Genomic DNA, 24,026 nt, shown 5'->3' on the forward strand with positions numbered 1-24,026 from the left:
ATAGTCCGTTGTATATATGTACTACATCTTCTTTATCTATCCACCTGTTGATGTACATCTGGTTTGCTTCCATGTCCTGGCTATTGTAAATAGTGCTGCAGAGATCATTGGAGTACATGTGTCTCTTTGAATTGTGGTTTTCTCAGGATGTATAACTCCTGATCAGACGATGGGATGATGAGCACATTGTGTATTCTGGGAGTTGAGGGGAGGGGTCAAAGTCTTCCAGGTAGAGCAAAGAGCAAGTGTGGTGACCCAGATGAGAAATGTCACTGGGCTAAAGCCAAGAGAGATTTAAACCATATGTGCCCAGATTGATGGACAGGGCTAGACCATGCAGGGGCCAGTGACAAGATGTAACAACAATGCCTCCATCAGGCAAACAAGTATTCTTAACATCAGAGGTAGATTATAATTCAGGGATCAAATTTAGGGCGTTGATACTGAAAATATTTTACTTCTAAATATTTTGTTGTTTTTGATGCTATTGTAAAAGCAATTTCCTTCTTAATTTCTATTTCAGAGAGTTCATTGTTAGTATATAAAGATGCCACTGATTTTGTGTGCTGATTCTGTATCCTTCAGTTTTACTGAATTTATTCATTAGTTCTAACAGCTATTTGGTGGAGTCTTTAGGGTTTTCTGTATATTATATCATGCCATCTGCAAGCAAAGATCACTTTATACTTCTTCCTTTCCAGTTTGAATCCCTTTTAGTTATGTTTGTTGCCTAATTATGGCTAGCACTTTTGGTACTAAGTCGGATAGAAGTGATGAGCATGGGCATCCTTGTCTTGTTTCTGATCTTAGAGGAAAGACTTTTAACCTTTCACTCTTGAGGATAACAACTGATACAAAAGAAATACAAATGATCACAAGAGGCTACTATGAACAATTTATGCCAACAAACTGGACGAACTTGAAGGAATGAAAAATCTTAGAAACACAACCCCTCAAGACTAAAGTTAGGAAAATGGAAAATCTGAACAGACCAGTTACCAGGAAGAAGATTAAATCAGTATCAAAAATCTCCCAACAGATAACAGCCTAGGACCAGATGGTTTCACAGGTGAATTCTGCCAAATATTTAAAGAAAAATTAATACTAGCCCTTCTTAAACTCATCCAAAAATTTGAAGAGAAAGGAGCACTTTGAAACTCTTTTTATGAGGCTAGTATTACCCTGAAATCAACGCCAGACAACATTACAGGAAAAGAAAATTACTGGCCAATATCCCTGATGAATACAAATGCAAAAAATCCTCAACAAAATACTAGCAGACAAAATTCAACAGCACATTAAAAGGATCCAACATGATTAGCTGGGATTTATCTCTGGGTTGGAAGGATGGTTCAACATATGCAAGTCAATAAATATGATACAGGGCATAAACAGAGTGAGAGGGATAAAAATTATATGATCATTTCAATAGATGCAGAAAAAAAGTTTGACAAAATTCAACATCCTTTCATAATAAGAACTCTTGGTATCTTAGGTATAGAAGGAATGTGCATGCGTGCTTGCTTCATTCATATCCAACTCTAGGCGACCCATGGACTGTAACCCACCAGGCTCCTCTGTCCATGGGATTTTCCAGGCAAGAATACTAGAGTGGGATGCCATTTCCTTCTCTAGGGGATCTTCCCTACCCAGGGATCAAACTCTCCTCTCTTGCATTTCCTGCATTGGCAGGCAGATTCTTTACCACTGTGCCACCTATGAATCCCCATAGAAGAACTATAACTCAGCATAATAAAGGTCACATATGACAAGGTCAGTGCTTAAGGTACTCAGTGATCCTAAAAATAAAGGACAAAGAATTGGCTACATTCTGTATTCCTACGAAGGTCTATTCAGTTCAGTTCAGTCGCTCAGTCGTGTCCGACTCTTTGTGACCCCATGAATCGCAGCACGCCAGGCCTCCCTGTCCATCACTAACTCCCTGAGTCCACCCAAACACATGTCCATCGAGTCGATGATGCCATCCAGCCATCTCATCCTCTGTCATCCCCTTCTCCTCCTGCCCTCAATCCTTCCCAGCATTGGGGTCTTTTCCAGTGAGTCAGCTCTTCGCATCAGGTGGCCAAAGTATTGGAGTTTCAGCTTCAACATCAGTCCTTCCAATGAACACCCAGGACTGATCTCCTTTAGGATGGAGTGGTTGGATCTCCTTGCAGTCCAAGGGACTCTCAAGAGTCTTCTCCAACACCATTAGCTCAAAAGCATCAATTCTTCGGCACTCAGCTTTCTTTATAGTCCAGCTCTCACATCCATACATGACCACTGGAAAAACCATAGCCTTGACTAGACAGAGGGTGTTAAAATATTTTAGTCAGATGTTTCTCCACATATTTTTCATTATTATTCCAAAGGAGAAATTGTTAAGTTGATATAGCTTAATTTAAGGAGAGAAATTAAATACTAAGGCATAGGATGTTTTCAGGTGAGGTTGTGCTTTGGAAGAACATGAATCCCTTGCAATATTTCTGGCCTTTTTTTTTTTACCCTTTCCCCACCAAGTAAATTTTGCCACTTGTGGAACATATGTCTCCCACTGAGAATGCATGCTTCAGCCAATGCCCTGATTAAATACCCATAATTTCAGCAATGAGAGCCCATTTTACCACCATTATGCAGAGTAAGAAGTTTGGGGTATTGCTGGAAAATGGACAGAGCTGAATTCCTGGAATGTGGACCTTCTGTTGAAATGCTAATTCACTTTCTAGTAAGTGGGAGTCCTGGTTAAGTCACCTGCCTACATGCGCAGGGTAGATTAACATGACTAATGTGTATATAACACATTATATACATGCAGTGCCAAAATATTCTACAATAAATTTCAGACACGCAGGAATTCAGAACAAGGGAGTGGCAGAGAAAGAGCTGTGTATGGGGAATAGCTTAGACAATAATAGGAGAGAGAGGATAGGATATGACTCTGGAGGAATGTAAACATGTATAAATGAAAAATAGTTTTATTTACAAATTCTGTCACTATAGTTCCTCCTCCTCCTCCTGTATGTGAAGTGAAATGGCCTTCGAAGGTTCATATTTCTGTAGGTACCACATGGTAGTCAATAAGAATTATGTAGTCAGTAGAACCTGAGAACAGTCAAGGTTACCTTTTGGGTCCTAGTAAGAAGGGCATGGCAACCCAGTCCAGTATTCTTGCCTGGAGAACTCCATGCACAGAGGAGGCTGGCAGGCTACAGTCCATGGGGTCACACAGAGTCAGACACGACTGAAGCAGCTGAGCACACGTGCAAGAAGGACATTAACTGTTACGGTTTATTTTTCTCTTAAAATACATGTTGCTTCTGTTGGGAGGAGTTCCGGTAGAGGCAAAGACACACTTGCTCTTGTAAATTAGGACATTAGAAAGGATTTTGAACTGTGGTGTTCCAAATCAAAAGGACCCGTGAAGCCCGAGCGAGACCGGCAGAGAAGGGGCAGCGGGAGGGGTGGGGAGGAGACAGGCCTCCCCCCTTATCCTCTGTTTTAACTCTTCTCTGAAATACCTAGATAACAGATGGTAATATTTGATGCATGTTTCCTGAGTTGTTTTGCAGATGTGAAATCCCACCCCACCCCCAACCAAATGGAAGATGTTAACTTCTTGATGACCATGAGCACATAGCCTCAGCCCTCATGGAGCCTAAAGACTAAGTTTAACCCCTGTGACACCACTTTTACCTCACCATCAGCCAGTCAGAGAATTGTGCACCAGCTGGCCCTATAGACCCCTCTTCTTCCCTGCCACCTGGCTTTTAAAAGTGCTTTGCTGAAACCCTTCAGAGAGCTCAGGGGGTTTTAGGGCATGAGCCACCTATCTTCTTACATGGCCCTTCAATAAATCTTTTTCTGCACCAAACTCTGACATTTCAATTTGTTTGGCCTAACTATGCGTGAGGCGCAGGTACTTGTGTTAACAGTGGAACCAAAAGTTGGCCCTAGACACAAAGACATCACTTTGCCGACAAAGGTCCGTATAGTCAAAGCTATGGTTTTTCCAGTAGTCATATACGGATGTCGGAGCGGGACCATAAAGAAGGCTGAGTGCCAAAAAATTGATGCTTTTGAATTGTGGTGCTGTTGAAGACTCTTGAGAGTCCCTTGGACAGCAGGATCAAATCAGTCAATGCTAAAGGAAATCAACCCTGAATATTCATTGGAAGAACTGATGCTGAAGCTGAAGCTCCAATACTTTGGCCAGCTGATACGAAGAAATGACTCATTGGAAAAGACCCTGATGCTGGGAAACATTGAGGGCAAAAGGTGAAGGAGGGGACAGAGGATAAGATGACTGGATGGCATCACCAACTCAATGGACATGAGTGTGAGCAAACTCAGGGAGATGATGAAGGACAGGGAAGCCTGATGTGCTGTAGTCTATCAGGTTGCAAAGAGTCAGACATGACTTAGCAACTAAACAACAACAACAATAACACACATCATGACTCAGTGGATCCAACTCTACTCACTGTGCAGCAGGAGAAAGCCTTCTTGGCAGGAGAAGCCTCATGGCTGGGGCTTTCAAATTCATGAGAGGTCTTCCAGACCAAAAAAAAAAAAAATGTGCAAACACATGAATTTTGCATTCAGTTTCAGAAGGTTCATAGCCTGTGACTCCAGGAGGGAAACCAATTTGGAATATGATGAAACATTTTGCGGCTCCGTTTTAAAGAGATGTTTGTACCTCGGTTAGTAATAATATTGTTGTATCATCATTTGTCTGTTATGTTTCAATATTTATGTTTCCTGGGTTCTCGTCTAGGTTACCCATCCTGAATTTTCAATATTACATAAATGAAGCTTGTTTTCTCCTCACTAGTGCATCACTGTCCTGACCGAGTCTATAAATGGGCTTGACCTCTGACGCTGTGTACTGGCAGCTCAGCTTAGATCTCAGGGCAGCTGATTCTGCTTGGCAGGTGTGGGCTGTGTGATTGAGTCATTGGAGGATCTCAAAGAGAGATTTGTTAGTGGGAGCAGGGAACAGTGACTGATTCAGTAGCTCCCTGGGCTCCAAACAACCTGGTACTTACCACAGTTTACATTTGAAGGAAGCCCTGCTGCTTCTTCAGTGGTTGTTAGATGTTGGGGAGATGAAAGGAACAGAAAAGCAGAAGTCCCAAGGGGCAGGCACAGTGGGAAGTGTAGAAGAGGGGGTTTTTGTGGCTTTTCCTTTAAACTCAAGCAAGATAAGGTCTAGGGGTGTGTGAGTGCGTGCGTGGGTGTGTGTGTGTGTACACGCGCACACGCATGTGGGCTCAGTTGCTCAGTCGTGTCCTACTCTTTGTGACCCCATGGACTGTAGCCCATCAGATTCCTCTGTCCATGAGATTTTTCATGCAAGAATAATGGAGTGGGTTGCCATTTCCTCCTCCAGGGGATCTTCCCGACTCTGGGGTGAAACTCAAGTCTGCTGTGTCTCCTGAATCGCATAAAATAAAGATCAGCTTAGTAGCCAAAGTAATCATTTTAGATGAAAAGCAATAGAGCAGAGTGTAGCTATGGTTCTGAGGCTGAACTCTTTGCATCTGAATCTTTGCTGCCTTGCTCTGTGTCCTTCCATTTCTCTGAGTCTCACTTCTTTCATCTATACAGTGGAGAAGCTATAATAGTATTCATTTTTTAGGAGTGTTTTGAGTAGTAAATAGGGATATATATGTAAGAACAATGCCTGGCAAGCAGTAAGCTCTCCACAAACATCAGCACCTCTGTCATCAAATTCACGGATATGTTACTTTAGAGTGATTGTAACAGGTGCTGTGTGGACAAGGCTGTCTAGGCTGTTGAATGGAGAGATTTTATAGTTTCAAAAACTGTTCATGCTACAGTTATCACCCATTTAAAAGTATAAACTGGATATTTAAAGCAGAAAACCTCCCAGCATCCGTGGCAGTCAAATTGGGGAGGGGTGGAGGGAAGCCTACTGAAAGTGGATGTCCGGGTGTCTTCCTTGCCTTCTGGGAGTTTATCACTTCGTCTCTTAATCAGAGTTTGGCCTATACTGTTACACATGCTTTAAAAAAATTACAGAAAAGAAGTGGCATAGGAGGCCAGAAGACATAAAGACAGTATGGCAAAAACCACTGCAATATTGTAAAGTAATTAACCTCCATTTCAAAAAAAAAAAAAGAATCTGCCTGCAATTCAGGAGACCTGGGTTTGATCCCTGGGTTGGGAAGATCCCCTGGAGGAAGGCCTGGCAACCCACTCCAGTATACTTGCCTGGAGAATCCCCATGGACAAAGGAGCCTGGCAGGCGGCAGTCCATGGGGTCGCAAAGAGTCTGATGTGACTGAGCGACTAAGCCCAGCAGCATGGTGTGAAGCCTTTAGGAGTTCAGCCTAAGAAATGGAGTATTTGCTGCCGTATTAATAAACAAGGATGTCACAGTCTTCAGCCATTCCAGCCCTCCAGGGCGCACAGAAGGAGAAGCCTATTCTTAGGTCTGGCAGCCACTCCCTCCAGGGAGCCCCGAGGAACTCAGGGTGTGAAAACGCAGGAAACTGGCCCCAGATAACTGAGATGCATATAAAAGGAATGATTTCAGTGAGCCCAGACTCTTGCATTTTTCCATAAATAGAAAAGTGCTAAATTCCTTCACTTGGGATATCGGGCTTGCTCTCATTAACATCTGGCTTGCTCTTGATGTTCAGGCTACCTGCCCTTTGTTACAAAATTTCTGTATGAGCTGGCTCCTCCCCTTGCCTCCTTGGAGAAGTTCTCTCCAGGCTACTTAAGATGCTTCCTACTGGGTTTAAGTCCTAAAAATTTCCCCTGAATAAAACATAACTCTCAACTTTTAGGTTGTGGCTCTATTTTTAGTCAGCAAGCACATAGGAAGGATACATTGAAATGGAACTGATGAAGATCTGGCTACCTGACAAGTCTTCCTAAAAGTGAAGGGCTTTGAGAAATAAGCAGGCCTTTCAGAGACAGAGATGAGAAGGAAATGGGTTCCAGGCAGAAAAAATAATGCTACTGGAGGCCCAGATGCGGGCAGGAGTGGATGTGTGTTGGTGATGGTGGCTTCCCTGGTGGCTCAGACGATAAAAGAATCTGCCTGCAGTGTAGGAGACCCAGGTTCGATCCCTGGGTCAGGAAGATCCCCTGGAGAAGGGAATGGCAACCCACTCCAGTATTCTTGCCTGGAGAATACTATGGACAGAGGAGCCTGGTGGGCTACAGTCTATGGTGTCACAAAGAGTTGGACACAGCTGAGCATGCACACACACATACCTATGTTGTCACACTCACTTTAAACATACCTCTTATTTTATCATATAACCCATAAGACACAATCCAAGATTTGTATAGTTCTTTTTAAAAATTCTTATTTATTTATTTGTGTGTTTGTTTATTTTTGGCCGCACAGTGGCTTGTTGGATCTTAGTTCCCCATGTAGGGATTGATCCCAGGCCTTGGCAGTAAGGTCATGGCAGAGTCCTAACCATTGGATCACCAGGGAATACCCTGTACAGTTCTTTTAAATTAAGAGAGCATCAAGAGATCATTTAATCATTTAACCTTTGACCAATAACTGACAGGTAGGTAAGTTAAAATATAATTAATATTTCTATTAGAAAATTAGAAAAAATAAGAAAGTAGCACTCAGAGAGGACCAGAGACCAGTCCAAGGTGACAGAGTTAGCAAGAAATAGGCTCAAAATTAAAGCAGGAGCTTGAACTGTAGATTCAAAACCTCTGCGCTCCATTAAATTTTGTTGTTTCTGCTTAATTCAAGCTGTTATCCATCATTTGATGGTAACCTTCTATAGATTAAAGGGTATTTTCTTCTTTAAAAAAAAATAATTTTATTTATTTATTTTTGTCTGTGCTGGGTCTTCATTGCTGTGCCGACTTTTCTCTCATTGCAGAGAGTTGGAGCTACTCTCTAGTTGTGGTGCACAGGCTTCTCACTATGTGGCTTCTCTTGTTGCAGAGTGCAGGCTCTAGGGTGCACTGCGTTCAGAAGTTGCGGAATGTGGTCTCAGTAGTTGCGGGTCCCCGGCTCTAGAGCACAGGCTCAATAGTTGTGGTGCACCGGCTTAGTTGCTCCGCTACATGTGGAATCTTCCCAGATCAGGGATCAAACCCATGTCTCCTGGATTGGCAGGCAGATTCTTTACCACTGAGCCATCAGGAAAGCTCTAAAGGGTTATTTTCAACTATTACCAGAACGGTTCCTTGTTTGATTATTTGAGGCCTGTGGGCAGGTACCAAGATGGAAGATTACAAGTGACTCATCTGATACAGAAGCTAGCTCTGTCTCCATAAAGCTAAAACTAGTCAACAGTATCACAAGACCCTGCCATGGCTGATGTGGCTACGAGACACGTTGCACCTTGTTGATTTTTTGGCCTGCCTTCCTCTCCTCCCTTCTTCCCGTCCCTTCACTCCCAGGCTAGAGGAGCAGAGGGAGCCTAACATCGGAGTGCTACCTTTTCTGGCTGGCTACCCATCTGCGTCAACATGGTATTGGCTTTGGCACCTTGACGGTTGGACTCAAGACCATCTTTGGGCAGTTGAGATGAATTCTTTCTAATGGTTTCTTGACCCACAAAGCTGGGAGTAGGTTATTCTTGCTTAGAGAGACCTCAGCGTTTCAATGGGGAGTTTCGTTTTGGATATTTTTAAATGCTCTGCTCAGTTCTTAAGTAATAAAAAAAAAAAAAGCGCTAAATCATTTCCAAAGAAATGATTTTGCCAGTTGGCGTGTCAGCTTATGGGTCTAGAGCTGAACTCATGCTCTCCAAGCCACACTTGTAGGGAGGAGGCAGGCAAGTCAGTCAGCCTCCTGTTGTTTTGCATTACCTAAAAGACAGCCCTTCCTTGGAGCAGTGATGTGTGTAAATTTTGGCTCCCATAAAAAAAAGTGTTGAGAAACATTGCAGTCTCTTTAGAACCTCATAAAGTTAACAGCTTTCCATGGGAAGGGACTGCTGGAGCAGCAAGTCCAAGTCAAACTGGATGAGTAACTACCTACAGTAGAGATTAATTAGCTGGCTGGGAAAAGCCAAGATGAGTAAAGACCTACTTATTCCATAGGATGTACCCGTGTATTCCAAGGAGCAGTAATCTCTGAATCTATTGCTCGTAGACAAAACTCATGAAAGTTTTGTGGAGTGAATAGATGAATGCCTAATGTATATATCACCAGGGCTTTTATAAAAACTTATCTTGGAAGGCCCTTTTCCCAACATAAATATATTTGTTCTTACATTCACTCAACAAATATTGTAGGAAACTTTTAGGTTCTAAGCATCGTATTCTGGATATGATAGATATAAATAGATCAGGGTTCACATGTTCACGGAATTTACAATCTAGTAAGGAAGACAGGTAAGTGACAAATTGAAACAGAAGGTGCTGAAGATGAGCACAGAGTGCTATGGGAGGTCATCGGGGTAGCCGGGGTTAGGGCTGGGGAAGCCCAGAACTGGCAAATTAAGGCAAGGATCCAACAGTTGAAAGAAACAAATAGGATACAAACTAGAATTCAGTTGAAGAATTACTGAGTAAAGTGATAAAAAAATACCATCATTTATTGAGTCTCCATTAAGTTTAGGGTCTTTTTATATACATTATCTGAAATTCAGAGGTTATATTAGATAATCTCTAAGGTGTCATTGAGCTTTTAACACTTAAATTCCATAATTATCAGCCCTTTTTGACAAACAGTTATTGAGGAGATATGATGTGCTAAATTGCTAAACTTTCTGCAGAGTACTGGAGGAATTAAGATGAAAGAAGAGAAAGAAATAATCCATTCATTTAAGATGCTTACCATCTTGAGGAGGAGATGATTGATGGCTTCAATATAAGGGAATAAATAATTCCCTCTGCTTCTGAACTTACAGCTACTTTCATTGTCCTTCCGAAGAGTGAGCAGAGATTCTCTTAGTAAAGACATTTAATTCTGCCTGCCACCAACAGATGGGGCAAGTGGTTACATCAACCAGACCTGTTGCATTGATTTGAGAGCTAGTGAATGAGGGAGCTTTGAAAACCTAAGTAAGAAAATGAGCATTTGTATGCCAGGGTAACATGGGAATTGAAAGTAAGGGTTATTTTGTTCCACGTGGATGGTAATGGGAGGTGGGGGGTGCTGTGGAGTGGGTCAGAGATGCTACTGAGGGAAGTTTAATAGAGCATTAATGTGTCAGTTAAATTTTGAAGCAGGTATATTAGTTGGGAGGAATTGGGGCTTCCCTGGTGGCTCAGACTGTAAAGAATCTGCCTGCAATGTGGGAGACCTGGGATCGAAAGGGGATGTCTATGCACTCCAGTATTCTGGCCTGGAAATTCCATGGACAGAGGAGCCTGGCAGGCTACAGTCCATGGGTCATAAAGAGTCAGACACAACTGAGCGACTTTCTCTTTCACTTTTTCTTTCATACTAGTTGGGATGGCTTCAGCTGCAAAATACAGCTGAAGATGGATTTGATAAGAACTGCAATTATTATCCCACATAATACAAATTTCAGGAGCAGGGAAATTCCAGGTTTAATGCAATGGCTTAAAATAGCATTGAGAATGCAATCTCTTTCTTTTGTGCTTGGTCTTTTTCTCAGGATATTGGTTTCTGGTCTTTAGCTTTTTCCCTCATGATTGCAAGATGGCTGCTTAGTCCCTCAGCATTTTTTTTTCCCCTTAGCATTTTTTAAAACAATAGTATCTTAAAAAAACTGAAAGGGGGCAACTTTTCTCAAAATCCTTTTAATCAAAGAGAAGAGCCATGTTTTTCTTGCCCTGTTTCCTCTGTTTCTTACCCAGTCTCAGCAAACTTCCCTTCAGTTTGCAGTGGCACAACTGGTGCTCCACACGCAAGGGAAGCTGGGAGAATACGTACTGGTGTTTTCAGTCTCCATGTTGGATGGCAGATTCTGTCTGCTGGGAGGAAGTGTGTGTGTGAGGGAGGAAGCGGGGAATGGTGTGGATGCCAGGTAAACTTCCAACACTGTCTTCAAAACAGGAAAAGAAGTGGAGAGTTATTAATGGATCGCCTACTCAGGCCCTGGCACAGCCCTTTGCTTTCTGAATTGTAGGCATTCAATTGATGTTTGTTGATTGTGGGATCATTGTCATAGAAATGGAAAATCAATGTCAGGTCCTGAAACTGAGTAGTATAATCAGTTATTCTTTCCAAGCCATGACTTGATGAAAAAAATTTTTAATTTTGTCACTTGAATGGGTGACTGATGATATTTCTACTAGGTGGCTAAATTAAATACTAATTCAACATGAAGAGAGATAGTGGTGGTGTTTTTTAAAAAAGCCATGTCTAATTTAGCAACAGTTATATAATTTAAAAGCAAATCAGGGAAAAAGCTGTGTTCAATGGAAAAAGACCACATTCCAAGAATTGAAAATTTACTGAAAACACCATGTGTGGGGCTCTAATGAAAAAAACAGAGTGTAAAGTGGCCCCAAGGCTATGGAAAAAATTTAGTATGTCCTAATGACGTACTTAGTGTCTGTTGATTACACATGGAAACTCACAACAAGGAAGCAAAATTAGGACACCAAATTAGAACATTTAAAAAAATCAACTCTATGTACAAACAGACATCAACATTTTTTTAAAGCTTCCATTATAAAGAAATTATCCTCCAATTAAAAAAAAATTCCTCTGCCTTTCTCACAAGTATAAATAGAACAGAAAGCCAGAAAGTTGTCTTCTGACTTTAACAACAACAAGAACATTAAATAGAGAATGAAAGAAGGCACAAGTCATTGTGTTGGTGGGTTGTAGATTATTTTAAATAATTCATATGAAATAATGCAGAGAGACTGCAAAATTAGTCTGAGCATGTCAAACACACTGATCCTTTGAAATGACTTCTCACCATGTCTTTTTAAGCCTGCTAAACCCTTTTGCAGAATTGTGAGAGCTTGTCTGGAGGACAGAAAACATTAAAGATGAATAAAATATATGGGGTTATTTCCCATTGCTCTTTCCTGGAAGCAGTTGCTCCATTTTTAAATGACTGGGACTATTTAGCTCTAACCACAATGTATTTCCAGTGGAGGTTTTTTTTTTCATCTAGAGTTTTATTCTTTTGCTCCACTCCACCCTAATTTTCTTCGCATGAATGCAAAGGCATGTAATAACTCAGAAAAGGGGGCTGCAGGGTACCATAGGTGGTTGATTCGTCTTTAAATCTTTCATGGGGTTTTCTGTGATGTGTCAAGCAAGGCACCACATTTCTGCTGTAAAGTTTTCTTTCCACCTAGACTAGATTCACAATCTCTCTGAAGTTGTTATATACTTTTGTTGACCAGTCTGCTAACACCACTTAGAGTTTCTGTATTTGTCCAAGTCCTTGAAGATAATGATGCAATTTCTGCCCTTCTTTCGGTGTCTAATAAGACCTGATGCAGTGTTCTTCCTCAGGAGTCCAGGTTAGAGTTACATAGGGAGCTTTTACCTACACCCAGGCGTCTACTTGCCTTAGTGCATGAAATCAGAAGCTCTACAGTTGGGCCTGTCAAAAACATACCTGAAAATTCTTTTTTGAGTTATTCTGATGTACAGATCTGGTTCAAACCATCAGACTGTTGGAAATCATAAATTTACACTCAAAAAAAAAAAAGAGAAAACAAAAAGAAAAGAAATAGAAAAACAAAGGGTGCATAGACAACCCTTGAACCTGAACTATAGGGATAGCTAACCAGTATGGCAAAACTGGTAACTGGCAGAGTATCATGGTTAAGAGACCAACTCTTTGGATTCAAATTTCTGCTCTGCTGTGTGACCTACATCAAATTAAGTCACCACTCTGAACCTAAGTTTATTCCCCTTATAATCAGTATAATAATAATGCCTGTAGTATTTAGGGGATTTAATTATATATTACATATAAGATTAAAGACTTATAAAATATTTGCTGAAACATATACATAAAATAGTTATTCAGACAATGTCAACTCTTTATTATCTCAGGCTGCTCAGGGGCTCAGATTAGAAGTTAATATCTTTGATTAAAAAAATGAAAACATGAGTAATTATAAATAAATTATCTATTGTTTAATAGATATACTATTTTAAAGCCTGAGATCCATAGTGGGATTTTGTTTTAGGTCCTAGGTATTACAAATTTTGCATTCATATTTAATTTAAATAATTATATTAGCATTTAGAATGCCAGAGCCCCTTTTAATTGTATTAGTAAAACCCTAAGGTACTATAAAATGACATCTAGAAATTACCATTTTGATTAATAAAAGATGGTGTTTTTTTCTGGTTCAGTTCAGTTCAGTCGCTCAGTCATGTCCGACTCTCTGCGACCCCATGAATTGCAGCACGCCAGGCCTCTCTGTCCATCACCAACTCCCGGAGTCTACCCAAACCCACGTTCATCGAGTCGGTGATGCCATCCAACCATCTCATCCTCTGTCGTCCCCTTCTACTCCCGCCCCCAATCCTACCCAGCATTAGGGTCTTTTCCAATGAGTCAACCCTTCGCATGAGGTGGCCAAAGTATTGGAGTTTCAGCTTCAACATCAGACCTTCCAATGAACACCCAGGATTGATCTCTTTTAGGATGGATTGATTGGATCTCCTTGCAGTCCAAGGGACTCTCAAGAGTCTTCTCCAACACCACAGTTCAAAAGCATCAATTCTGTGGCGCTCAGCTTTCTTCACCATCCGACTCTCACATCCATACATGACCACTGGAAAAACCATAGCCTTGACTAGATGGACTTTTGTTGGCAAAGTAATGTCTCTGCTTTTCAATATGCTATCTAGGTTGGTCATAACCTTCCTTCCAAGGAGTAAGTGTCTTTTAATTTCATGGCTGCAGTCACCATCAGCAGTGATTCTGGAGCCCAAAAAAATAAAGTCTGACACTGTTTCCACTGTTTCCCCATCTATTTCCCATGGAGTGATGGGACCAGATGCCATGATCTTAGTTTTCTGAACGTTGAGCTTTAAGCCAACTTTTTCACTCTCCTCCTTCACCTTCATCAAGAGGCTCTTTAGTTCTTCTTCACTTTCTGCCATAAGGGTGGTGTCATCCGCATATCTGAGGTTATTGATATTTCTCCTGGCAATCTTGATTCCAGCTTGTGTTTCTTCCAGCCCAGCGTTTCTCATGATGTACTCTGCATATAAGTTAAATAAGCAGGGTGACAATATACAGCCTTGACATACTCCTTTTCCTATTTGGAACCAGTCTGTTGTTCCATGTCCAGTTCTAACTCTTGCTTCCTGACCTGCATATAGGTTTCTCAAGAGACAGGTCAGATGGTCTGGTATTCCCATCTCTTTCAGAATTGTCCACGGTTTATTGTGATCCACACAGTCAAAGGCTTTGGCATAGTCAATAAAGCAGAAATAGATGTTTTTCTGGAACTCTCTTGCTTTTTCGATGATCCAGTGGATATTGATTGACAATTTGATCTCTGGTTCCTCTGCCTTTTCTAAAACCAGCTTGAACATCTGGAAGTTCACGGTTCACGTGTTGCTGAAGCCTGGCTTGGAGAATTTTGAGCATTACTTTACTAGCATGTCAGATGAGTGCAATTGTGCGGTAGTTTGAGCATTCTTTGGCATTGCCTTTCTTTGGGATTGGAACGAAAATTGACCTTTTCCAGTCCTGTGGCCACTGCTGAGTTTTCCAAATTTGCTGGCATATCGAGTGCAGCACTTTCACAGCATCACCTTTGAGGATTTTTTCTGGTAGGTCGTGAATATTTTGGGTTGTACCATCCAACAAGAAGATTAAGAATGCATTTAGTGCATCAACAAGAAGGCAGGAGAATAAAATGGCAATTCTTAAAATAAAATAAAATTTGGGGGGATATTTCAAAACAAGCATTCAGTAGTCATCATAAAGTTAGATATTTATCTTAGTTCTTTATTTTGTGCTTTAGAGGTATTTTTTTTTTAAATTACAAATGGGAGTGGGGCACAATAATCTTTAACAATCTTTTCACTGCTTGAGAGTATCTTGTTCTTAGTCTGGTTCTTAGTCAAACTCCCTTCTGGGGATGTGAGAATTCCATGTGGTGATTTCTTTAGACAGTGCCCTCTCAGTAATGCCATTTCAAGGTGAGGTTAGTAGAAATACTGTAACAAAAATATTCGCTCTTATCCCCACATGTATGGCATAGACATTGAGCCATCTAGTTCATCCAAGAGACAGGAATCATCTGATACATAAGTTCTCTTTCAGTAGCTCTGATTAACCATTAGACGGCTTTGCTAACTTTGTAATAGACTGTAAGGTCCACATACAACAGGACCAGGTGGCCTGCACGGTTCTTAGTAGTAGTGGCTTGCAGTCCCTAGAGCGCAGACTCAATGGCCGTGCTGCACAGACTTATGTTCTGAGGCATGTGGAGTCTTCCCGGACCAGAGATCGAACCTAGGTCCCCTGCATTGGCAGGCAGAGTCTAATCCACTGCACCACCAGGGAAATACAGTTCCTAGTATCAATATCAGCAATGAGAGCATTCCAGAATTTTAGAATTGTGAAGCGTCTTATGGTGGGACATAAAATAGTCCCTTGAGGATGTTCACATATGAATATGTTAACCTGACAAGGTAGAAGGGACTTTGCAACTTAGATTAAATTGAGGATCTTGAGATGAGGAAATGATGCTGGATTGTTGGGTGGGCCTAATCTAATCATGGTGGTCACTAAGTCATGTCCAACTCTTGCAACCCCATGGGCTGTAGCCCCCCAGGCTCCTCTGTCCATGGGATTTTCCAGGCAAGAATAGGTTGCCATTTATTTCTCCAGGGGAACTTCCTGACCCAGGGATTGAACCCACATTTCCTACACTGCAGGCAGCCTCTTGCATTGCAGGTGGATTCTTTACTGCTGAGCCACCAGGAAAGCCCATCTAATCATAAAGATCCATAAGTGAGAGGCAAGAGGATCAAAGTGGGTAGAGGAATTGTGACAGTATAAGCAGAGATTGGAGTGATGGAACTAGGAGCCAAGTAATGCCAGCATCTTCTAGAACCTGATAGAAGCAAGAAACTGATTCTCCTCTGGAATCTCTAAAAGAAACCAACCCTGATGATACATGGATTTTAGCCCTATAAGACTCAATTTCAAACTTGAAACCTCCAGAACCATATGATATAAATTCCTGGGATTTTTAAGCCACCAATTTTTCGTAATACATTACAGCAATTATAAGCAAGTAATACCGATGTCAGAATCACCGCATTACATTTTAAAAAATTATTTGTTTGCTGTTGCACTGCATCTTCATTGCTGCACTGTCTTTCTCTAGTTGCAGTAAGCAGTGGTCTTCATTGCAGTGCACAGACTTCTCATTGTGGTGGCTTCTCTTATTGTGGAGCACAGGCTTCAGCAGTTGCAACACCTGGGCTCATAATTTGCGGCTCCTAGGCTCTAGAGCCAGGCTCAGTAGTTGTGGTGCAGAGACTTAGCTGTTCCACCACACGTGGAATCTTCCCAGATCAGGGATCAAACCTGAGTCCCCTGCATTGGCAGGCGGACTCTTACCACTGTATCACCAGAAAAGTCCCATTTTTTTTTTTTCTTTTTTTGATTGAGTGATATAAGGCCCAGAGAGCTTAGTCATTCACTCCTGTAACAATTTATTGAACTTGAACTTCTAGCATGTGCCAGTCACTGTGAGCAACTAGGCATACAATACATGCTATGCCTTTCTGAACTTTTGGATTAGACTCTGGAGTGGAGAGACACCCAGAAAAAAATAGTTGGAGTGATGAATACTGATGATAGTAGGCGTGAACCCCAGAACTATACTGTTTCCATTCCTTCCAAGGGCTTGGTAATTTGCTTTTCTTTTGATTTTTTGAACTGCCTAGGATGTACAAGTTTGCTAGAATGGGTTTCTGTGGCTTTTATACCCACTCTAATATGTTACCTAAATAAATAGTCAGCTGACAGTCGTGTCCTCTGATTATATCAAAGGTCTGTTGATAGTGTTTTAGACCAACAATTTACTTTTAGCAAGCTCACTTGATTCCACAGAAATAGTCTTCAGGCCATCAGTCCACTGATGTTTCATCCCCAAGAAGCTAAGTCCACATCCTAATCTCAGCATTTAAGAAATATTTTTCTCTGTCTATGTGGAAAGAAAAATGTGAACCACAGACTGAATTTGCAGTTCTCTAATGTCTGAGCTGCTCAAGTGTGTTATGAAAAGAGTAGTTTGGTTGTAAATATGAATTTCATAATACTTCCATGAATATTATATACCACCAGCAAGTAAGAAAATTACCATTGCTGGATAACCTCTAAAAAACTAGCCATGGAAGGGATGATGGCAGCTGTATAATGGCTTGAATAAGTAGCTATCATCCTCCTTGAGGAATAGCAAGTTCTTCAATAAAGAGAGAGCTTCCCAGGTGGCACTAGTGGAAAAGAATCTGCCTGCCAATGAAGGAGATGCAGGCTCGATCCCTGGGTAGGGAAGGTCCCCTGAAGTAGGAAATTGCAACCCACTCCAGTATTCTTGCCTGGGAAATCCCATGTGCAGAAGAGCCTAGCAGGTTACCATTCCTGGGGTCGCAAAGAATGGACACAACTAAGTATGCATGTATGCAATAAAGAAAAGGGATAAGTTGGATAGCAGAGGTAACTGCCTACAGGGATTAAGGTCTATCAGGTGTAGCCTAATGATTTCATGCACAGACGCTTGATGAATCTGGTTCTAGACACCCTGAGAATTCACTGTGTCTCCCCTTACAGAGCTTGCCAGGCTCTGATGATAGCAAGATTCAAAAGGTTGGTTATGTGACTGAAGTTGAAAGCCAGGCTCCACCCTTTGACTTGCCTCTGTCATCCCCTTTTCCTCCTGCCTTCAGTCTATACCAGCATCAGGGTCTTTTCCAATGAGTCAGTTCTTCATACCAGGTGGCCAAAGTATTGGAGTTTCAGTTTCATCTTCAGTCCTTCCAATGAATATTCAGGACTGATTTCCTTTAGGATTGACTGGTTTGATCTCCTTGAAGTCCAAGAGACTCTCAAGAGTCTTCTCCAACACCACAGTTCAAAAGCTCAGTTCTTCGGCACTCAGCTTTCTTTATAGTCCAAGTCTCACATCCATACATGACCACTGGAAAAACCATAGCTTTGACTAGATGGACCTTTGTTGGCAAATTAATGTCTCTCCTTTTTAGTATGCTATCTAGGTTGGTCATAACTTTCCTTCCAAGGAGTAAGAGTCTTTTAATTTCATGGCTACAGTGTCACCATCTGTAGTGATTTTGGAGCCCCCCCCAAAATAAAGTCTGTCACTGATTCCATTGTTTCCACATCAATTTGCCATGAAGTGATGGGACCAGATGCCATGATCTTAGTTTTCTGAATGTTGAGTTTTAAGCCAGCTTTTTCATTCTCCTCTTTCACTTTCATCAAGAGGCCTTTTAGTTCTTCTTCAATTTATGCCATAAGGGTGGTATCATCTGCATATCTGAGGTTATTGATATTTCTCCCAGCAATCTTGATTCCAGCTTGTGCTTCATCTAGCCTGGCATTTTGTATGATGTACTCTGCATATAAGTTAAATAAATGGGGTGACAACATACAGCCTTGATGTACTCCTTTCTCAATTTGGAACCAGTCTGTTGGTCCATGTCCAGTTCTAACTGTTTGCTTCCTGACCTGCATACAGATTTCTCAAGAGGCAGGTCAGGTGGTCTGCTATTCCCATCTCTTTAAGAATTTTCCACAGTTTATTGTGATTCACACAGTCAAAGGCTGTGGCATAGTCAATAAAGCAGAAGTAGGTGTTTTTCTAGAACTCTCTTACTTTTTCGATGATCCAACGAATGTTGGCAATTTGATCTCTGGTTCCTCTGCCTTTTCTAAATCCAGCTTGAACATCTGGAAGTTCATGGTTTATGTACTCTGAATCCTGGCTTGGAGAATTTTGAGCATTACTTTGCTAGCCTGTGAAATGAGTGCAATTGTGTGGTAGTTTGAACATTCTTTGGCGTTGCCTTTCTTTGGGATTGGAATGAAAACTGTCCTTTTCCAGCCCTGTAGCCACTGCTGAGTTTTCCAAATTTGCGGCATATTGAGTGCAGCACTTTCACAGCATCATCTTTTAGGATTTGAAATAGCTCAAGTGGAATTCCATCACCTCCACCAGCTTTGTTCGTAGTGATGCTTCCTAAGGCCCACTTGACTTCACATTCCAGGATGTCTGGCTCTAGGTAAATGATCAAACCGTATGGTTATCTGGGTCATCGTGGTTATCTAGGTCATGAAGATCTTTTTTGTATAGTTCTTCTGTGCATTCTTGCCACCTCTTCTTACTGGCCCATTGTCTGCTTCAGCAGGATCCAGTTTCCACACGGTGACCTCTCCATCCTGCAGACTACTAGACTGAGAGTGATGTGGTGCTCAGCACCAGCTGACCTGAAATAAACCTTTGTTATTTTAAGTCACTGATTTATTTTGGAGCTGTTTCCACCTACCAAATAAGCTAGACTGCTTGGAATCACATGCAAAGCACTTAACTCATAGCAACCTGTCCTGTTGGATGAGAAGTGAAGTCCTGGGGTCATGGGAGTAATTAACTTACTCTTTTAATGAAAGTTTAATGATCACATCAAGATGCTTCTCAGACTCAATATCATGGTGAAGAGGGAGACAGAGTCCTTGACTTCATGGAGTTCACAATTATGCTGAGCCTGCTACCCTTCCAAAATGGAGAAAAACCATTCATACAAGGACAGAAAGGCAATGAACCATTATCCCTACCCAAAAACCAAAGATCAGATGGATACAGTGGATGTAACCTGGTTGATATTGGTTCTGGGCAGCCTGGAGGTATGATTCCTGCAGGGCTGTGGCACCTTTGTTGGTGCTTCTACTCTGAGTTCCCTGACCCATTATGCTACAACTGCACCCAACAAAATGGCCCTCTTATGGAAATCATGGGACTTCCTCCACCTGCAATACAGAAGACGCAGGAGATGTGAGTTCAATCCGTGCATCAGGAAGATCCCCTAGAGGAGAGCATGGCTCTCCCCTCCAGTATTCTTGCCTGGAAAATTTCACGGACAGAGGAGTCTGGTGGGTTTCAGTCCATAGAGTCGCAAAGAGTCGGAAATGACTGAAGTGACTAAGCACATACACGTATACACGGAAGTCATGCCTCATTCAATCACATGAACTCACACTCTGCCTAGCCCCGCCATCCCCTGAGACCAAAATAAAGCCGAATGTTTCCCATCCTGATCTACCATCTATCCACTCTGGGTGTGTTAGACCCACCTGGGTATAGCCTTAGGTTAACTTTCTGAAGAAGCTGAGAAGCAATGAATCAAAAGGCTATTTATTTCACTCCCTTTCTGGAAATGAATGACAGTTTTGGGAAGCATGGTGATGATTCTCAGTGAGTTCCTGGCAGCAGGCATGAGCTCTGTGATGTGGGGCCTCGTTCCACCAAGGTGGGAAGGCAGAAGTCCCTGTTGCAGTTCTGTGTGCTCCCACATGAGGAGTCTTGGCAGTTCAGGACTTTGAAAATCAAGAAGGAACACCCTTGCACGTTGAATCCAGCGGTCAGCACCTTGGGCTGGGCAGAAATGCCCCAGTCCTGGATGCTACCTAGCAGAGTGCACTTCTTGGCTCCTCATCAAGAGAGGGAGTGGGAAGGACTCTACAGTAGCTGTTGATGAGCTTCTTCTTTATGCCCAGGAGTGGTTTGAAATGAAACACATAGGTTTTCTGTGTTCTTGGAGAAGCTTAAGCAGGAGTGATGGTGTGGGGAATAAAAACATCATCTGGGAATTCATGTTGCTCCATTATGACATGTGGGATCTTAGTTCTCCTGCCAGGAATCAAACCTGTGCCCCCTGCAATGGAAGCTCGGAGTCTTAACCATTGGACTGCCAGGGAAGTCCCAATCTTGAGTGAATTGTATAGTCTCTCTGAGCCCCAGTTTTCTTACCTGTAAAATTGAAATACTGACATCTTATAGGTGGTCAATAATTATGTATGTTAAGCAGTGTCTGGGGCCTAGTGGACTTTCATTATGTGTTCACACCTTTTTCCTTCTAAAGTGAGTATGACTGACTACTTCCTTTTGCTCCTTTATCTCTGGGAGAAAGCATTATATGTCTTTGAGGGTTACAGTGCCCTTTCTATGCATCATATACTGCATCTATCATTTATTTTCTTTATCCTCCCAATAATTTTATGAGTGAGAACTATAAGATGCCCATCTTATAGATAAGAAAGTGAAGCACAAAGAAATAAAGCATCTTGGATAATGATCACAAAGATAGTACTTGTCATAGGTATAACTTGTTCTCAAGTATTGGACCCAAAGCCCCTTCTCTTTATAGTCTTTGATCTTTCTTTGAGATTTGCATGGAGTCTGACTTTGTTGTGGCCAAAGATTAAGCCATGTTTAGTGCTATCTTTGTCTTCTGGGTGGCTTCCCAGGTGGCTCAATGGTAGAGAATTTGCCTGCCAATGCAGAAGACTCAGGAGCCATGGGTTCAATCCCTTGGTTGAGAAGATCCCCTGGAGAAGGGAATGGCAACCCACTCCAGTATTCTTGCCTGGAAAATTCCATGGACAGAGGAGCCCGGTGGGCTACAGTTCATGGGGTCCCAAAGAGCTGGACATGATTGAGCAACTGAGCATGCCCACATGCTGTCTACTGGTCTGTTTCCATGGTTATCAGAAACTGCTTGATATAAGGTCAACTTCAGCCATGTTGAGCCTTCATTTGAGAAGGAGCAGCTGCATAAGTGTTAGGCTGAGTGTGGCCCCCTTTTTCTGTAGGACTGGAATACCGCATTTTAATTTTGGTAAGGTCTCAGTTGTTTAGTCACTAAGTTCCCCAGATATGTGAAAAACTGTGGCTTTCACTTATTGAATTCACTTAATTCAATGTCATTTTTCTCCACTCTTTATGCTTCTAGAGAGGCCTTTCTGGACTGTACTATCTAAAATAGCACTTCCTTCATTGCCTTCTGCCTCCTTACTCTTTTTTATTTTTATTTTCAATACTGTTTTTTAACCATGTGAAATACTATATACCACATTTAATTGTCTGTTTTTCACCACTGAAATGAAAACTGTGTGGAGTAAATACTGTCTGTTCTGTTCATGCAGTATATGTAAAATGACCCATTTGGTTAAATAAAGGGGAAGTTTGTTAGGACAATAGGTGATGGTGGCTCAGATGGTAAAGAGTCTGCCTGCAATGCGGGAGACCCGGGTTCCATCCCTGGGTCAGGAAGATCCCCTGGAGAAGGAAATGGTAACCCAGTCCAGTATTGTTGCCTGGAAAATCCCGAGGATGGAGGAGCCTGTCAGACTGCAGTCCATGGGATCTCAAAGAGTTGGACATGACTGAGTGACTTCACTTTTGTTAGGACAAATACAAACTCTACAGAAAGAAGAAAAAAAGAGAGTGCATATTTCTTCTAATAACTATCCTGTAATCATCGAAAAGAGTAGACCAAAGTATTACAATATTCTGATCACTGCAGAAAGGTGTGTGTGTACGTGTGTTAGTCACTCAGTCGTGTCCAACTCTTTGTGACCCCATGCTCGTAACTTGTCAAACTACTCTGTCCATGGAATTCTCCAGGCAACAATACTGGCGTGGGTAGCCATTCCTTTCTCCAGGGGATCTTCCTGACCCAGGGATGGAACCCAGGTTTCCTGCATTGCAGGCAGATTCTTTACCATCTGAGCCTCCAGGGAAGCCCGCAGAGAGGTGTATCTTCCTTTAATTAAGATGAGAAGTCCTTTAAGGACTTTCATTTCCCTTTACTGCTATCTCATTAAGCAACTTTTCTATCACTCAGTCAGTTTTCTAATTACCTTGTTCTTAGGCAGGACTGTGAATGCAGAGCTGTTGGGCATAAGCAATCTGATCACTAGAGTTGTTCATTCCCACTGTTTTCGTATCTCCCTTAGTAATCAGTAAAGTGATGTTCTTGTTTATAAAGAAACATTGGAGCTAAAATTTAGGTAAACTCACAAAAGCAGATTTATGAACCTGGAAAGCCAAAGTCTCAGCTCTCCACTGAAAAGATTACCCAGCCTTATCCATGACTCTCATCTGCAATCCAGAGAGGCATATACATTTTGAGACTGGTTAGATTCAAGTTTTCATATTGGTTTAGATGTAGCAATTGTGGATCTTCATAATTAACCTAAATGAGCTTAAGGTTTATAGAGTTTTACTGGGAGAAAAGGGAGACATTGCTATAGCATTGACCACATAATTTACATTTAATGGACAGATTTTCATTTTGTGAAATGCAGCAGAACAAAGCAAAAATGCTGCAGACATTTTTCTCTCAGTAGCTCCCTAATAAAGCTTAAACTGGCCAACTTCCATGCCCTTCAGGACTCCAGAAATACAAACAGGAAGTTAACATTTCCATAGCAATAACAATTCTATAATAAAAGCTGAGGCAAAACAATAAAGCAGAAGGTCAAGATAAAAGCAATTTACCTTTTCTAACATGCTAACACTATATTGGAATACATTTTAAATGTTAAAATGAAAGAGTAAAATTAGAGTAACATTTATATCAAATGACCTTTTTTTTTTCTCATTTTTAGGCATGACTTTCCTCTTGTCTTGTAGCAAGATGTGAACTTATAGAGCATTTCCAAATTCCCTCAACTTGTAAGTTCTGTTGTGTCATCCTATGAATAATTTTGCCCAAGCAAGGCTCTATTTCAGGCATAAATGTTCTTTTCAAAGAAAAGATGATTCTTGTATGATTTGTCATACTGCTACTGCTACTGCTAAGTCACCTCAGTCGTGTCTGACTCTGTGCGACCCCATAGATGGCAGCCCAGCAGGCTCCACCGTCCCTGGGATTTTCCAGGCAAGAGTACTGGAGTGGGTTGTCATACTAGTTGTCATACTAGTTATTTGCTAATATTCACTCCATTATTGTGAGAAGCCATATACACTAATGTGTAGGTCACTCAGTCATGTCTGACTCTTTGTGACCCCATGGACTGTAGCCCACCAGGTTCTTCTGCCCATGGAATTCTCCAGGCAAGAATACT

General features: G+C 41.6%; 1 protein-coding gene across 15 annotated transcripts in view; it reads left to right on the forward strand.

Moving 5' to 3' along the window:
- Window positions 1–24,026, forward strand: part of COLEC10 (collectin subfamily member 10) — a 484,235-nt gene that overhangs the window by 328,278 nt on the left and 131,931 nt on the right. For 2 of the 15 annotated variants that reach the window (XM_081505284.1, XM_081505289.1), the window contains exon 8: window positions 23,568–23,634. The exons of the other annotated variants lie outside the window; for them this stretch is intronic. The gene's annotated coding sequence lies outside the window, so the exon portion shown is untranslated. The remainder of the gene's footprint in view (window positions 1–23,567; window positions 23,635–24,026) is intronic. 15 annotated transcript variants of the gene reach the window in all.

The sequence above is a fragment of the Giraffa tippelskirchi genome, chromosome 6, assembly GCF_054371585.1.
Source record: "Giraffa tippelskirchi isolate mGirTip1 chromosome 6, T2T-mGirTip1v1.2.pri, whole genome shotgun sequence".
Lineage (NCBI taxonomy): Eukaryota > Metazoa > Chordata > Mammalia > Artiodactyla > Giraffidae > Giraffa > Giraffa tippelskirchi.